The sequence below is a fragment of the Pogona vitticeps genome, chromosome 8 (genome assembly GCF_051106095.1).
Source record: "Pogona vitticeps strain Pit_001003342236 chromosome 8, PviZW2.1, whole genome shotgun sequence".
Lineage (NCBI taxonomy): Eukaryota > Metazoa > Chordata > Lepidosauria > Squamata > Agamidae > Pogona > Pogona vitticeps.
Genome location: NC_135790.1, coordinates 17,178,281 through 17,196,311, shown reverse-complemented (window position 1 = coordinate 17,196,311; position 18,031 = coordinate 17,178,281). Strand labels below are relative to the sequence as shown.

General features: G+C 44.4%; 1 protein-coding gene and 1 long non-coding RNA gene across 4 annotated transcripts in view; one reads left to right on the top strand and one right to left on the bottom strand.

Annotated features, from left to right (window-relative positions):
- The window catches only part of CDON (cell adhesion associated, oncogene regulated), a 134,110-nt gene that overhangs the window by 51,841 nt on the left and 64,238 nt on the right, over positions 1 to 18,031 (top strand). The window contains exon 1 of one of the 3 annotated variants that reach the window (XM_020811565.3): positions 15,424 to 15,560. The exons of the other annotated variants lie outside the window; for them this stretch is intronic. The gene's annotated coding sequence lies outside the window, so the exon portion shown is untranslated. Of the gene's footprint in view, positions 1 to 15,423; positions 15,561 to 18,031 lie in introns of those variants that run through there. 3 annotated transcript variants of the gene reach the window in all.
- Positions 7,043 to 15,373, bottom strand: LOC140701841 (uncharacterized). The gene is made up of 2 exons (XR_013538309.1): positions 15,237 to 15,373; positions 7,043 to 7,258 (listed from the first exon to the last, which is right to left on the bottom strand). It is a non-coding gene; the product is annotated as an uncharacterized LOC140701841 (long non-coding RNA).

Genomic DNA, 18,031 nt, shown 5'->3' with positions numbered 1-18,031 from the left:
TCTTCTCTCACTAATGCAGTATTCATTGTTTCAGTGTTTTGAACTGCAAGCTCAAGTTTGCAGAAACAGTGGTCTAGTAGTTGTGGTTACCATGTTGGACTGTGATTTAGAAGAACCAAATTCTAATCCCTGTTCACTGTAACTCACTGGGTTACACACGCTCGGGGGGCTTCTGAGTAGCAAGGACTATAACATCATGGCCCCATTAGGCTTCCTTGTTCCCTCTAAGCTTTGCTGCAGTTCTCTTAGCAGCTGAGAGACAAAATGGAATTTTCCAGGAAGAGTCAATGGCTGCAAGTCATCTTTGTTGTAAAGCAATGTTTATGAAGGTGCCTGTTTTGAAGAGGCAATAAAGAGCTATTGCCGGCACTGAAGATTTGTTCCCCAGTGGTTGGTATGTACTGATCTTACAAGCCACTCTCACATCAAAAGGTGTCAGACAGGAAGAGCTGATAGGACCAAGAAAGACCTGGATATAGAAATTATACATGTTTCACCTGGCAGCAGGCTGGTAGGGCTTAAGTCCCATGGCTTCCTGAGTTGTAGGGAATACAGTATATCAGGTGCCCCACCTCAGACTTCCCTGTTCTCTTTGAATTTAACTGCAATTCTCACATTAGCCAGGAAAGAAAGAAATTTTCCAGGGAAAATATAATGTTGCAAGGTGCTCTTTTTGTAATGCAACGTATTTGAGGACCGTTTGGTCTGAAATAGACAATTAAGAGCCCTTGCCTTTGCAAACGATCTCTTCCTCACTTCGAAATTTTTGAACTCTCCTTATGCAATGGTGGTTACCAAGACGGTCATGATAAGCACATGGACTTCCAAAATTACCATTACATCATTAGCTGGCACATTTATCCCAGGATTTGACTCAAACTCCGATAGAACTCCCTGTTCACAGCATAGATGGAGAGAACGTGCAGGAAAGTTTGTAGCTTAGTAGTTGACCACTTGCTTTTCCTGAACTTCCCGGGTTTAGTCCCTGCTCTGTCTAAAGAAGACAAGGGAAATGTCATAGCTTTGTGGAATAGGCACAGCTCAATGGTATAGCATATACTTTTCATGTCGAAAGCACCACTTTCAATTGCCAGCATTTCCAGATGGACCTGAAGACGCCTCCTGTCTGAGCCATATCCAGTTGGTGTGCACTAGTGATTCTCAGGGTAGACAGGGTAGAAGATGATTTGAATTTCAACGCCCAGAATCTTTGTATGTTGATTGGCTCTGCTAGCTGGGGTTTCTGGGAACTGAAATCCAAAAATCTAGAGAACCAAAGGCTAAGAATTACTAGTGCCACAATATAAGGCAGTATGTATTCTGTGTTCCAGTGTGTATGCCATCTATGTGATAGCACATATCCAGGCCTCACTAAACTGCGCTGACTTGTCTTTTCATGCAGACAGAAAGTATATGCTCAACAGCATTCAATAGTTGTTATGTTCAATGAATTATGCATGACTAGAGCTTGGACGGGGGGCTGGTTTTCCTCTTGGCACCGTCATATCAGCACACTACGGCTGACAGGCACGAAGGACAGAATGTGTTTATTAGTAAGTAATTAGAATTTTAGGAGCAGGAGGCTGTCTGCAGCTGGAAGCGCGGCCAAAATTTGAGAGCAGCTAAATCCACAGGGATTCCTTTAAACAGCACATCATTAATCTTAAAAATTTGTTCCGTTAGAAATGGTATGGCATGTTAGTTTTTAATTTATTTTCCTATAAATTTCAGTTTGGTAATAATAATACATCTTCTTAAGTGGTGTGACTGAGTCACTGGTGTCTGAGTAATGGAGATTTGGATCAGGGACAAAGTCCTCTTAGATCACATCTTGCAGAAAAGATTTTCTAATACTCATCCAGGCTGATTCCTAAAGGATTAATCAAAAGGATGCAGTGGACATTACCTATCATGTCTGTATGTAATGATATCACTTCATATGCACAAAGCCTGTTGTGCTATCAGTTGTGCCTTTTTAGAGGTGTCACAAAGGTACCATTCAATACTGGTTTTGCACAAGAGCTTGTTCAAGTCTTTGCACAAGTGGCCGTACAAACAATTGTGCAAAGTGGTTATGCAATCTTGCGCAAGTGGTTGCACATTTCCCTTGATTACTGTTATAACAGATTTAGGGCACTGCCTTTCCACAGAGGCACATAGAATCTTGTCACCTTTTTTATTTTATTTTTTTGGTAAAAGGTTGGAGTAAAATCCAGCAGACAGCATAAATTGTGTATATTCAGCCATGCACGACTTTGGAGTCAAATTTTGCTCCAATACTTTCCCTTGACATTAGGAATTATTGAATAATGGCTCTTTCAAAAATTACAGCCAATGTCACTACATTATGGGTTTGGCTAAATTACAAGGAATCTGTTCAACTGACAATTGAACTTATAGCCAAAACCAGCTGGTCTGCCACTAGAGTAAAAGAAAAACTCCATTAGCTGTCATCAAAACCAACAAGTTTATAGTCCAGCTGTTAGCAACGTCAACCTTCCTGTCTCTACATGCAGGTGCAAGAGAAGAAATGAAGCCATTCTAAGTTTGTTTTGAGCAATGCTGGGGAAACATGATCTTTGAGATGTGAAGACTACAACTCCCATTAGCCTCTAGCTTCCGTTTCTGAACCTTTGGCACTCCAGATATTTCAGACTTCAACCCCCACAGTCCTTTATCATTGGCAACGCAGGCTCGAGATTCTGGGAGTTGTGGCTGAAAACATCTGGAGCGCCAAAGGTTCACCGCTCTTCCTCTAACCAGCCTAGCTGATGGTGAAGGGATGATGGGAATTTCAGTTCAACTACATCTGGAGACCCATGGTTCCCCAGCTCTGCCTTTGAGTTCCAGGGTTCATCAGAACCATGACAACAACCTGTCCACATTATATAAAAATAATGAATAAGGAAATAGTTATTCATTTGCTTATTCATTACTCATTCATGTTTAAATATGGCATGGGAAACTTCATGCATTTTGTCTTGCACACTGATGCTCCAAAATATATACAAAACTCACAGCTCTGTTTATCTTAAGCCACACCATGGTTCAGCTGTACCGCTGCTTTGTTCCTAGGTGCTAAAAAAATTGGCAGCACAAAGAGTTAAAAGAATAGAAGGTATGTGTGTCTCACACTAGACATCATTGTCTGTATATCAGAAGAAAAGCTTCAGAACTTTCTTCCACCTATTGAGCACAGCTTGGAAAAGTTAATTTTTGCACTACAACTCTGCAGCAAATGACCATGCTGGTTGGGGGATTCTGGGGGTTGTAGTTCAAAAGAGTAGCTTTGCCAGGCTCATGGACTGGCATTTTGTTTGCTTTTGTTGAAGGTCAGTTTTTCTAAGTCAAGCTTAGAGGGAACAAATCTCTAATGCCTTGTACGTAAAAGGGCACAGATGAAAAGACAGAAATGCAATCTGAAACATTGGTTGGGTCTTATCATGCACAAACCAGGCATTCGCTAGGCTAACTATTGGCATTTTAAACTCGCCCGTCTGCTCTGCAGATGCAGAACTGAAAGAACAGCAGACCTTTAACAGTACTATCTTTTAAATGACATTAGTATACAATGTGCCGCGTGTGTATGCGCACACACGCACGCATGTGTGACACAATGCGTTAATGCAGTCCTTCTGCCAAATATAGCATCTTTTTAAAGAAAGATAAAGTGTCTTCTAACCCCTTTGGCCACAATCTTGAAATCCATTCACAAACTTGTAAATCCCATTAACTTCAGTGACACTGGGGCTTACAAGCAGGTTTTGGGATTGTGCCCTTATTAGCTTCAGTCACTTGGATTTATTGTAGAAGCAGGGCTGCGGGTGTCAAAGACAACTCATTCCGACCTAAATAAAAACAAAAGCCCCTCAAAGCAGCAGATCCTTTGTGCTGGGAAAGATCATAGACGGGACAGGAGGTCCAAGGGACTGAAGCTTCCTGTCTTCTGGGGACAGGTCAGGCAGAGTTAAGTGATTTAACTTTCCAGAAGAGAGTTAAGTCCTCTTTGGGCTTTTGGATGTATGTGTGCGAATGTTTTGTTTTTGTTTCTTTGGATTAGAGAAGAGGTGGGTGTTTCCTCCTCCCCACTTAATTCTCCAAGAATGCAGAAGGGTGCATTGAAGAGGGCTGTCCCCCGGGCACCTAACTTTAATCACTAGGCAAACCCTTTTGTGAAGGTCCCGTAGGAGAAAAGGCAAGCCAAGCTAGGGTGCTAATTAGCCCTGGAGTTAAGCCTCTTGACAAATCCAGCTGAAATAAACGCCAGGGATGGGAAATAAACATCCAGGAATGCAGGTAGAAGAATGTGGATGGGAGGGAATGAATGGCAGTCTGATTAGACATCCTCTCTCCAGCAGAACAGGTAGCCGGGGAAAGAATGTTTAATCTGAGACCATAGAAAATGGCTTTGTTGGTTTGCCTGGGCTTTAGCTGCTTGCTGCTATCAGCAGGGCGACCCTTTCCTAAGGGAACAGGAGAGAAAGTGAAGGTGGGGGGGCGGAGAGCATCATGCTGGGGTATAGATTAAGCCAAACGGGACTGGATTAGAGTCATTCCCAAGGCATCACTATACTCTTTTCACACAGCCGAGAAACTGAAAAGATGATCTGTGCAAAGGGAGGGAGAAGCCACTGGTAAAAAGAGGCACTACTGTAGAAACATACTAGTTATATCCTCTCATTTCTTGCACCCAATGTTGCTTTGCACAACTTCCTACTCTTTTGCCTCTTCCTCGTGGGGAGGGGTTTCGGGGCAGAATGTTTGCTCTTCAGCTTAGCATGAACTAATGGAATCGGAGTCACAGGACGAGGAAGTCAACATTTCACCGTTCTCAAGGGTAGTGCCCGGCCCATTTTATTATTATTATTTCTTTTTTTAAAAATACTTAGCTCTTAGTCACGCCACCCGTGTTCATTTGAAAGCTGATGAAATGGTGCAATGAACGCTTAACCTTTTTTTTTTTTTTTTAACAAAAGGTGCTTGTATGTGAGGGAACCCCAGCAGATTTAGAAACATCATCTCAAGTACAGCTGATGGCTATTTACATAAGCTGAGTTGGACAGAGTTTTGGACTTTTCCCCTGAGCTGCGAATCTCATTCGGTAACCTCATTCAGTTTCTCACTCGCTGCCACAGGGTAGCTGTGAGTTTTAAAAGTGTATGTGCTTCTCTGGGTGTCATGCACATACTACCCTAATCTTGTGGGAAGACAAATAATATAAAAATGTAGTCGTCAACTTTGGAACCCACATTTTACACTGGGAAAGGAGCCTGTTGACCTGCAATTCTTATCGTCCCAGATTACTGGACAAGCTGGCTAGGGCTGGAGGGTGTTACACTGCAGCAACAATAGAGGAACGGCTGGGTTCACATAAGCAGTAAAAAGAGACATTTAGACGGCTGGCTATAGACCAGAGTTTTTCTTTCCTTATTTCACAAGTAATTTTTCCAGGATGTCTCAGAGTGTGGGCTGTGGAAGCATACTAGCCACACAAGTGCTTGAACAGCAGATCTTCCACGTTATATAGGTGTAGGCCTGTTTCTGGAATCCTCTAATTTTCTTCAGAAATGGACTATGGACGATTTGCCTTAAGCACCACTTGGAAGTTTGGGGCCAATTGAAAACCCCAAGAGCTTCTGTTCTCGTAGTCCTGGTGAAGCTAGGAAGCCACTGATGCTTTAGAACAGTGGTCTCCAACCGTGGGCCTCCAGATGTTCTTGGACTACAACTCTCAGAAGCCTTCACCACCACCTCTGCTGGCCAAGATTTCTGGGAGTTGAAGTCCAAGAACATCTGGAGGCCCAAGTTTGGGGACCACTGCTTTAGAAGGTCTACTGTCAGAGATGCAGTCTGATACAGTAGACATAAAAGGAAACACATAGACAGGCACACCTTCCGGGGGGCCGTCCTGAGTCCAGCTGGTCACCATCCTTTGAGGTATGGTGTCACATGGATGACCAGTCCTCCCTCTTATGGTATAGCATAATTTGGCGACCCAAAGGGTTTTTATAGCTTAGCATCCTGTGTTGAAACTGCCAAGGAAGAATGGAAGACCATGCCTAACTGCTGGGAAAACTGTTGCATGCTGATGATGGGATGAATTCCATCTTTGACCAGGTCAGCAACATGATCACCTTGACAAGATAAGCTACTCTCAGGACAGTAGTTTTGTAAGTACAGGATGCAACGTGTGGTTTCTTTTTATACTCATGGGTCCCACTAAGTTGGTGACATGACATTCATGAAACGGCAATGCTAGTTGAGTGATGGGCTGTCCGTGGGTTTTGAGACTCTAGAAGAAGTCCAGCTTCATCATCCTTTGGTGCCAGCTCTGCTAAGTTATTTTGATGTAAGTCAGACGTGCTGAATTGTGGTCCTCCAGATGTAGTTGGATTGCAACTCCTATCAGTCCAAGTCAGCATGACCAAGTTCGAGGAATTCTAGAAACTGCAACCGAAAAATATCCGGAGGGCCACAGTCTGGCATATGTTTTTATGACTCAGATCCTCTCCATCGGAGAGATGCTATTCATGCGTTTAATGTAATGGCCTGTAGTGAAAAGAGGCACTCCAGATCACTTTGCAAATATCCGCTTGCTACAGAAGAGCACAATTGTTTTAATATCAGTCTATATTTTATAAACAACAGTAAAGCCTTTGACTGTGTAGATCGTCATGGGCTGTTCTGAAAGAAATGGGTGAGCCTCAGCAGTTGATTGTCCTGATGTGTAACTTGTATTGTGGACAAGATTGTGCTACTGTCAGGACAAATTATGGAGTGACAACATGGTTTCCTATAGGAGAATGTGCCAGACAAGGGTATGTTTTATCCACTTATCCATTCTACCTGTATGCAGAACATGGAAGATTTATTTATTTTATTTATATACCACCCCATTAGTGTTAGACACTATTCTAGGTGGTTAATAATAATGCAATGAAAAAAACAACCAAGATGCAGGAGACAACAATAAAATCATAAAATAGCAGATGTGGTGGTGGGAAAATCAGAGCAGGTTATCATAAATCTCCACAAGTGCAGCATTTGCATAATAATACATATTAAGACAGTTGTCATATGGCAAGAAAAAATGTCCTCAGAAACTATTGCCCCAAGTGTTGATGGGTCTTCAGCAGCCTCTTAAAAGTGGGCAAGAAGATTTTTCGGGCTGTTTGGTTGTGTTCTGAAGGTTCTTCTTCCTAATGTTTCACCAGTCTCTGTGGCCGGCATCTTCAGAAGACAGGAGTCAGAACTCTGTCTGAGGGAAGGAAGATCAATAATTTAATATATGCAGATGGCCCCATCTTACTAGCAGAAAGCAGCATGGACTTGAAATGATTGTTAGGGAAAATGAAAGAAGAAAGTGCCAAAGCATGATTGCAGTTGAATGTTAGGAAGGCAAAAATCATGACCACAGAAGAACTCCTGTAAGACTTAGCTCCAAAAAGCCTAACATGCCTACTGTTCTCATTGCCTTTGGACGGATGACATGCAAGTATCTTTTGACTTAAAGAAAGGAGAAGGAAAAAAGTCACATGAAGCTACATGCCCACAAAATAACTGGGGATAGATCAGAGCCTCGCGTCCGTCAGCTGACTTGTTGACATTGCAAGAACCAGAAGTTCCAAATGCAATTGCAATGGGTTCGATTTGCCTTTCTGTTTGCAACAAACTGAACTAAATATTTTACCATTAATTCTTGGACAGGTGAAATTGTATTTTGTTCTGAACTCCCGAAATAAATGCTTTCACTAATGGCATTACTATGATTTATAAATACGTACCTGGATGAGTGCCAGACGTTTCTGGAGGTTCCCTTTTTCTCAACCATTATTGTACGTATTTATTTTCAAACTTTAGGGGGACTGAAGGTGGGCCCTAGAATATCTTTTATTTCATTTAAACCTTTTGTTTAAATTTCACAATTAATGTCAATAGAGGAAGCCTGCAGTGAAGAATCTTGTTTTGTCTAGTGACGCTAATCTTTGCAAAATGCTTATTTTTAGAACGCTAAACATTCTAAGCCAAACATGCAGCAGCTCACAATCTGTCTTCCTTTAGACGGGTAAAATACAAACCTCTCTCATTTCATGTTAGTCTAAAAGCCCATCACATTCTAAACCCAAGCTTATGAACCATACTGACACCAGCAGAATGATTCTGAACTGTCTCTCTTGTACAGTGACTGGAAGTTTGTTAATATTTTTACTTCCTTGTGGGTCACCGTGTTTGCAGATTCAGAAAAAAATGGCAAAGACTCTTTGGGCACTTTACAGATTTAACAAGTTTTATTTGGCCTCAGCTTCCGTGGGTGGTGGCCCCTTCTTCAGATTCTTCAGAAATGTACTACAGTACATGAAAGCGAAGGCCAAATAAAACTTTTGTGACGAGATTCCTGTAATATTATGCTGTACAAGTGCTGTGTCTTATATGTGGATACCGGAAAGGGAGTCGATTGTTTGAGAAGACTGAGAGGTTAAAAACAAACTTTCTAGAAATATAATGGAATTTTTGCCAAATAAATATGTATAGGAGTGCGCTGTATGAATAGGGGACATGATGAGGAATATACTGGGTGCCATGAAAAGCAGACAACTAGGCTGGAAAGGAACAAAATGGGATTAGCTACACTTCTGGATGACCACATCCCATGGCCATGCTAGCTATGGGAATGGAGGAGCTGTAGGGCTGTTTTTTAAAAGTAACATTTCCCATCTCTGAGCAGGAGATATTCTGAAGCAGGAGCACCACACGACCACCATAGAAATCTACAGCTGTCAGATTCACCATTCCTATGTCTGCACTCTGCTGAAGACCTCCAACAACTCATGAATCGTTTTAGCAAGGTCTGCCAAGACTTTGGACTAACAATCAGCTTGAAGAAAACACAAGTCATGGGCCAGGGCGTGGACTCACCTCCCTCTATTACCATCTCTACGCAAGAATTGGAGGTTGTTCATGACTTTGTGTACCTTGGCTCAACGATCTCTGACACCCTCTCCCTAGATGTCGAGCTGGATAAATGCATTGGGAAAGCAGCTACCATGTTCTCTAGACTCACAAAGAGAGTATGGCTTAATAAGAAGCTGACCGCATGGACCAAGATCCAGGTCTATAAAGCCTGTGTCCTGAGCACACTCCTGTACTGCAGTGAGTCCTGGACCCTTTGTGCATGGCAGGAGAGGAAGTTGGCACATTTCATATGCGTTGTCTCTGACGCATTTTTGGTATCACCTGGCAGGACAAAGTTCCAAATAGAGTAGTCCTAGAACGAGCTGGAATTTTTAGCATGTACACATTACTGAAACAGCGACGTCTACGTTGGCTTGGGCACGTCGTGAGAATGGCTGACAGTCGGATTCCAAAAGATCTCCTGTATGGAGAATTAGTGCAGGGAAAGCGCCCCAGAGGGAGAACACAGCTGTGATACAAGGATATCTGCAAGTGGGATCTGAAGGCCTTAGGAATGGACCTCAACAGATGGGAAACTGTCATCTGAGCATTCAGCCTGGAGGCAGGAGGTGCATCATGGCCTCTCCCAATTTGAAGAGACCCTTGTCCAGCAGGCCGAGGCAAAGAGGCAGTCCCGAAACCACTGAAACCAGGGAGCTGGACAAGGGACAGATTGTATTTGTCTTCAGTGTGGAAGGGATTGTCACTCTCGAATTGGGCTTCTCAGCCACACTAGATGCTGTTCCGGGTTATCCATACAGAGCACGTTACCATAGTCTCTTAAGACTGAAGGATGCCTACTACTATGTCTGTCATATGTGTAGGAAGGCATAGATTCATGAGCTAAGACGTGGGTTGACAGCATGCCATTCAAAGAAAACTGTGGCCCAATCTCAAAAACATTGTGTGATCAACCAGTTCAGAATTTTGTGCCGGTGTTTCAGACAACATCTCAGAGAATTCCTTTTCAATTCCTATAACCAATCATCATCATCTTAGAACTGTAGAGTTGGAAGAGACCCTATGGATCCATCAAGTCCAGCCCTTGTCAAGTCCTTGAGCACGGGGGGGGGGGGGGGCACTGAGCTCTCAACATCTGGCCCTGCAGCCAGATGTCTAAACCACTGAGGTATCCAGCAGTTAATTGAGTGCAGACCCCCACCTCCATAAGTGTGCCTCAGTAGATTGTTATGTAGAAATAACAGAAACCTATGGCCCTAATTTCAACAGTTTTTAATTAGCATGGGCAGGAATTTGTGCTTTCAAGTTATTTCTGACATGGTGACCCTAACTGGGTTTTTGAAGTATGCAAGAGGTTCAAAGAGAGGTCTATCATTGCTGCAACCCCCAGTGAGTTTCTGCGGTCAAGCGGGATTTGAATCCAGCTCTCCTGAATCCAGACACTCTTTTCCACTACACCACACCATTCAACCATGGCAGCTAGTGACTCCAATTTCAGGGACACTATGAATCCATTTTTGAGTTTTACTGTGGACTTTACAAGACGCCTCTAAGGTGCTGGACCTATTTTGAGTTGAACACATTAGATATCTCGAGTAAAGTACAGATCAAAACCCGGAGCAGATTCAGCACCTCCTTGAAACTGGAGTCACTACCTGCAGTGCTGCCAAGGGCAGAGCGTAAAGAAACGGCACTTGTCTTTCTATCTCTTCCATATTATGATACTCATGTTCCCCATAGTGAGTTCTAAAATCAGCAGCAAGTTTTCACAATGGCTAAGGCCACTGACGTACTAGATACGCCTAATTCTGCACAAGGTCAAGCTGTGAGCTGGACAATTAACAGAATTTCTACCTGATACCTCTTCCTTAAGGCAAGTCTCGCTTTCAAACTAAAAGAAACCAACCCTGCGGCATTCATTTAAAGGTTTCATAATTCCCTAAGGAGAGTAGAATTCTAGCTGGCAAATGAGAAGTTTTATTTATTTATGACACGGGGCCATTTTTAATTTCAGAAGTTGTCATGCATATCACCACGGTGGTCTCTTGGGGCATCAGGCATAAAACTGAACGTCTGATACAGCGTTCCACACGGCCCATGGCAAATATATTTTAACTCAGCTCTTGCAGATGATTTACAATTAATTTACTAGCTCACCTGCCGGTGCCTACAGGGCGCCAAGCATCTTGAGCAACAACCTGCCCTTGGTTAATGTTTTTGTATAATTTATATTTTACCTCTCTTTCATGGCAGCATAAGTAGAGTTCTCAAGCTTTAGGCCTGCCAACTCTATTACCACACATACTAATAAGAATGACACCCCGCCTCCCCTTGTTCTGAACAACTCCTATGATTCCCAATCACTGCGTACTTTAGCTGGGGCTCATGGGCGTTGGAGTCCAAAATACGTGGAGAGCACCAGATTGGGCAAATGCATGCATTTATTCACTTTCAGTTCTTGGGGCACCTTAAAAAAATTACCAAATTTTACCAGGCAGGCAGTTCGTTCAAATGCAATTGGTCCTGTGTCTGATGAAATAGCCTACAGTAGGCCGTAAAGGATGGCGCCAAATAAAATGTGTAGTCTTTAAGATGCCACAAGATTCTATGCTGGTTTTGCTGCAATGGACCAACACAACTGCAGCCCGTAAAGATCTTCTGCACTGACTTTCCTTCAGAGCAGGATACGAATGCAACTCTGAAATATCGGTAGCACAAAACAGTGGAGCCAATTACCTCGAGAGGTGGTGAGCACTCCAGCGCCCGAGTCATTCAAGAGAAACTTAGACAACCACGTGGCAGATATCCTTTGATTTGTATTCCTTCATTGAGCAGGGGGTTGGACTTGATGGCCTTATGGGCCCCTTCCAACTTCACGATTCTATGTGAATGTAAGAGTAGCTAACCTCCTCCTGCCTTTGACCAAAACTAGCCATGATCCTTCTTTTGTTTTCTTCTGTACAGTGGCTGGACTTCGTAAATCCTAAACGGCCACATTCACGTATTTTCTTGATTAACACCACTGATGTCTTGTCCCATTGTTTTCAGCTGACCCACAAAAGATCTAGGTTGATATTCCATAACAGTTTCAAGAAAATACAACAACATGGTGTTATTCTGTTGATCTTAAACAGACTTATACAATAACCTTCATTGTAAATTTGAGACAGCTTACACAGAAAACCCTACAACACCTGGAAAGAACAACAAATATATTCAGCCAGGGTGTATAACAATTTAAAATCAACAGCAATAGAAGACAATAGAAAACCCAGTAAACAGCCAAAATTAAAAGCCAAACAAACAGATGGATTACATGAAGTTAAAGCAAGCAAGCAAGCAAGATCTTCCTCCAAAGGCCTTCTGAAATAGGAAGATATGAATGTTGAAGCGGGAAGCCAAGAAAAACAGCCAAAACAAAACTTCCTAAGTAAGAACTGCTGGATAACTCAGCGGCTCAGGCATCTGCCTGTGGAGCCAGAAGTTGAGAGTTCGATTCCCCACTGTGCCTCCCTGAGAGGAGTTGGACTTGATGATCCATCGGGACCTTTCCAGCGCTGCAGGTCCAAGATTATTATTTATATTATAAGCCATTCCAAATTCACAGCTCTGAAACTCAAAAAGCCTTCTTCCTAGTCCCAGTGTCAAACAGACATTTGGAAACAACATTACAGCCTTGGTTGTTGTTGTTTAGTTGTTAAGTCATGTCTGACTCTTCGTGACCCCATGGACCAGAGCACACCAGGCCCTCCTGTCTTCCACCGCCTCCCGGAGTTCGGTCAAATTCATGTTGGTTGCTTCGGTGACACTGTCCATCCATCTCATCCTTTGTCGTCCCCTTCTCCTCTTGCCTTAACACTTTCCCAACATCAGGGTCTTTTCCAAGGAGTCTTCTCTTCTCATGAGATGGCCAAAGTACTGGAGCCTCAGCTTCAGGATCTGTCCTTCCAGTGAGCACTCGGGGTTGATTTCCTTCAGACTGGATAGGTTTGTTCTCCTTGCAGTCCAGGGGACTCTCAAGAGACTCCTCCAGCACCACAATTCAAAAGCATCAATTCTTCGGCAGTCAGCCTTCTTTATGGTCCAGCTCTCACTTCCATACATCACTACTGGAAAAACCATAGCTTTGACTATGCGGACCTTTGTTGGCAAGGTGATGTCTATGCTTTTTAAGATGCTGTCGAGGTTTGTCATCGCTTTCCTCCCAAGAAGCAGGCGTCTTTTAATTTCGTGGCTGCTGTCCCCATCTGCAGTGACAGCCTTGGTAGATTCCAATAAATGAGATTTCAATAACGTTTTAAAAAATAAATGTTGGTTCACTTGAAAGCATGTCATCCATCAGATACCCTCATCCCAAATTGTTCAGCATGTGAATGTGGCCAGATATAACTCCCATAGACGGCAGTTGGGGCCAGCCCTGCCATTAGACAGCTTGAAGCAATTGCCCCAGGCAGGAGATGCTGGTTAGCTGGCAGCAACAGCTCCCTGCAGTTCCTTCTAAGCCTCCGCTGGAGAATTGTCCTGTGTACATCATGTGGTGTGTCCTGAACAGACTAAACTACTGATGACGACTCAGATATTGTGGAGATGCTGTTCCTTTATGCATGCTCAAGTAAGATCTATGGCAGATAATTTAAGTCCCTCACCAACCATCAATCCCAGGAGCCCATAGGATGCAGCCCTGCCTGTTCAAGTGGTACCAAACTTCTAGAACTGTGCAGTGTTGATACGCACTCTTTGTGTGGGGTAAGGAGGGGGACACTTGTTCAGCTTTGTCGTCCTTATACACAACTGGAAAATATGTATGGGCAATACCTTTACTGGGTGACTAACATCTCAGAAAGAGGCACTGGCTTTCATGCTCTGGAGGACTCTTTCTTAGGCGAGAACTTGTACAAAAGTTTCCCAAATCACATCCAGATATATGGGTCAGGCTCTTTGCTTAAAACAAGCTCCAACATGGATGTCACAGCCCTGTCAAGTCGGCAGGTTTCATTTCGGGCAATGTAGATTTTACCTGAAACCAGTGATCACAAGCGGACTGCAAGGTTGCAGGTTATTTGTGGTAAACCTATATATCAGTCACTTCCAAAAGATCGTACTATTAACAGCCGTGCTCAGCTTTTGCAAACCCAAAGTTGTGGCTTCCTTTATTGTGTTGATCCATCTCATACTTGGTCTTCCTCTTTTCTGTCTGCTTTCCACGTTTCCTCTATTATTGCCTTTTCCTAGGTCGTACAGAAACTCTTAGAAACATGTGCATCTTTAGAAATAACTGAGTAGGGCCTGCTACATCAGAGTCCGTGGGCAGCAACCAAAGGCCAGGGAAGGTACAGTGAAGCTCTCATCCAGCCAAATGTATTTATGCCATATATTTCAAAGCAATTTTTGCAAAACAACTTAAAAGATAAGATTACCTCAAGTCATTACATCAATTCCTTACATGAATCTTTTAACAAGAGCATCATCACCCGGTTTGCCTCTCTTTCTTTCCTCCTTCCCCCCTCCTTTTTTTCCGACCTCTTTCTAAACCTCAGAGCAGGAGCTGGCTTGCCTAATTTTCCTTTGTATTGATATGTAAGATGCTGTCCATCCATTAAATGAATCGTAAACAACGCTAATTCACGCCAGTTCTAGGGATCCATTAATATCCATCTAGAGTAGTTTGCGTCAATGGTCTAGTAAAAAAAAAGACTAAGAAAACTTAATCTATCTATAGCACGCACACACACTAAACAACAGTTGTCGAGCATGCAAGTGCCAACACGCTTAAAAGAACAACATAACTAAAAATGATACACGGACTTATTACGTTGCTAGACCTGTGTGAGGTCCTAGAAACCCTGAGTCCCCCTCCTTTTCCAGCCAGCAAAGCCCAAGTCGGAATTACGCGGGGGGGGGGGAAGACCCCTTCCTTAGATTTCTTTAAACCGCACAGTCCCATTGGGAGTCTGCACGCCTTGTCCTCACCACCACCCCCCCGCAATCTCAGCCGTGGGCTCGGCCACCAGCTCTCCTTCCCCCTCCCCGAGCGCCCCCTTCCATTCCTGCGCTGAAGGTACCTTCCTTTTCCCACCAGCAGCAGCAGAAGGAGCGAAGGAGGGAGGCGGGGAAAAGAAAGCCACCAAAAAAAAAAAAAAAGAGGCCCCTTGGGCGGAGCGAAGGAGCGGAAAGGGGGCGTGGCCGGAGCTGGAGCCCTCCAAAGAGGCGGGGGCGAGGCGTCGGAGGCGGAGCTTTAGGCTGCGCGCGCGCCTACCTGATTTCCCCCCCCCCTCCTCCCCGGCCGTGGGGGCTTGCGCTCGCGAGCTGTGGGCGGGGCTTACCCCCTCAGGCGCCTCTGCCACAGGCGCGCGCGCGGGCTCGGCTGCCTTTCCTCGTCGCCTCAGTCGGTCGGTCAGTCAGTCGGCGGGCGCGCAGGCGGGCGGGCCGGAGGGCGCGTGAGGAGAGAGAGAGAGGCTTGTTTCCATCGTCGGGGGCGGCGGCGACAGCGCTGGACGGGGACTGGTCTGCCTCCGCCTGCCGGTCGGTCGGTCGTTGGATGGAGGGTCCCGTCCGCCTCGCCTGCTCTCTCTGGAATGCGCCGGGGAGCGGCTGCCGCCGAGGGGGAGCGAGGACTCTATGGGCGCAGGCAGCGCCGCTGCTGAGGGGTGAGTGAGAGGAGGGGAAGAGCCCGGCGGGGAGGATGGGTGTGGACGGCGAAAGAGGGCGGCTGGGAGGGGGTTGTGGGCCGAGAGGGGCTCCGGGACACCCGCTCCGGACACGCGTGTGTGCCCGTGCAGACGTGCGTCGCTTGAGGGGACTCGCGCGCGCGAGAGAGAGGGAGAGGGGTCAGGTCTGGAGGACAAAGTGCATGGCGGGTGGTGGTGGCGCCGCCTGCTCCAGGCAGTTTCATGTTGTCAACGACCGGGCGGAGAGCTTGTTCCGTGAAAAAGCCTGTCGTCAATGTGTGAGAACCGGCGCGGGTGCGCGCAGCACCCCCACCCCCCCGAATATATACGGTACGTGTATGTAGGGGGCGCGACAGAGACGGAGGATGAGAGCCCCGCGGCACCTTTGCAGGGAGCGGTGGGCGCCGCAGGTTCGATGCCACCCGCTGGCTGAGAAGCATGGTGTTGGACTGGCGGAAGGGAAGCAGCAGCTGCAGTAGCAGCGCCTGGCGAGGGCAAGCAGCGACCTCAAAGAGCCTCCCTGGTGTGGCATCTGGGAGATAAGATTTATTTATGACATCCGCCTTCAGATCCGTTTGTCTTGAAGGTGCCCCCCAAGTCTCTGCTCTTCCTCCCCAAAAAGACTTGCAGCAGGGCCTAGATTTATGCAGCTCATTGAGAGAGAGCCCTCTTCAGAAAGAGGTGAAAGTCAGCTTATGTAGCCCTGAGGCTTCCCAGCCCCAGTAAATCTGTGCATCTTTTTAGGCTGACACAACGCTTGTGTAGCAGGGCTTATTGTGACAGGCTAACACCTCTGTTCCTCTAGATTTTGATTAGGTGTAAAGACTGGTTAATCTAAAATCTTGCTTTTCTATAGGAGCAAACTCAGAAGAAGTAATTGGGAGTAGAATTTTCTCTCCCCCCCCCCCCCCCCCAAGTTTTCAGTCTTCAGTGCAAGGGCAGTGAAGGGAACAAACTAAACTGTCTCTGAGTATTCTTGTCACATCAAGGCATTGACTCTGTTGGCTTGGGGTATCTTTTGTTGACAGCATAGGTTGTTGTCTTGTATACAACGTGATGGATACCTGCTCCAGCATGGATTTATTTACCTAAGGTAGTTACTGCTTCTTGATTCTGTACATAAATCATATATGGGGAGGCTGGATTTGACTCTGCTGTACTGTTTGTACAGATTATTCTCTTCTAGATTATATAGTTTGGAAATATGATCATTGTTCTCACTCCAAATGCAAAGAATTGTTTGTATTTTTTGATCCTATTAATCATCCTGGACTTCCTATCATGTCAGAATGTTCTTTTAGTTACATTACTTTGCCCTTATTGCATGTGTATGTAGTGTCTGGGAAGTAATGAATGAACTTTAGTTCTTAAAGATAGGGAATGTGTTTATGATATACCTTCAAAAATTCTGTGTGACAGAGAGATTGAGAGAAAGAAAGAATTGCAGTAATTGTGTGAACTGGAAGGTATTCTTCCTGAACTGGTGAAAGTGCTGATACTGGATTTTCACAACAAAATCCCAAAGAAGCAGATAATTGGATCCTAAGTAGCTACCATGTCTGCAGTTTCTTTGATGCTGACTTGATCAGAAACTTGTTTTTGATAAACCCATCGGCAGTTCCCAGCATTATGTGACTGAAAGAAAATGTGACTGAAGTTCAGTTGTCAGCTTCAAACTGTTTAACTGCTGGCACAGCTCCTTTTGAACATGAAATTGTAAGCTGCATCTTGTTTTTCTTAAAGAGTATTTATAGCAGAAACACGTTGGGAGGGTCTTCTCATTTGAGCTAAGATGAAACATCACATTTTGTCTTGAAACATTAAATTAACTGTTGTTGCTGCTCAACTAAAAGCATTCTTACTTAGAACAGCTTGTGTTGCTGTTATCTGTTATGCACATGTTAGTTGCATAGTCTGAACATGCTATGTGTGCAAAAAAATGTTAAATTTGGAAGGTTTGCTTCTCTGTATCTGATTCAAATGAACAGTTTGCTCAAAAAATCAGCAATATAATTCACTTTGAGTTGTGACATTACACAAGAAACCATAGATGCTTTCAGCATCTTAATTAACTGAAAATCCAAGTGACTTGATTTTCTGTATACTGTATATAGGATATGATTATTAATTTTTGTGAAATCTCCATCGACTAATAACATCTAAATAACACACATCTGTTACTTGCATCACAGATTGATCACTTGTCTCTTTAAGTTCTGTTTGACTAGCAGATGATTGGCTAACCTCTACACTGTGTTCAGGTATGCTTTTCTTTCAGTAAGAATGTATAGGGTCAGCTAATTTCCTTGCAGAAGCTCAAAGTTGAGAGAGATACTATTTTGCTCTAGCTTTTTAAAAAAAATCATACCTGCCTTTTGTCCACCCTTGCAGGTGATCTGGCTTTGAAAGGAATTAAGTTGATTTTGTTTAGATAGCACCTTTGGTGTGAT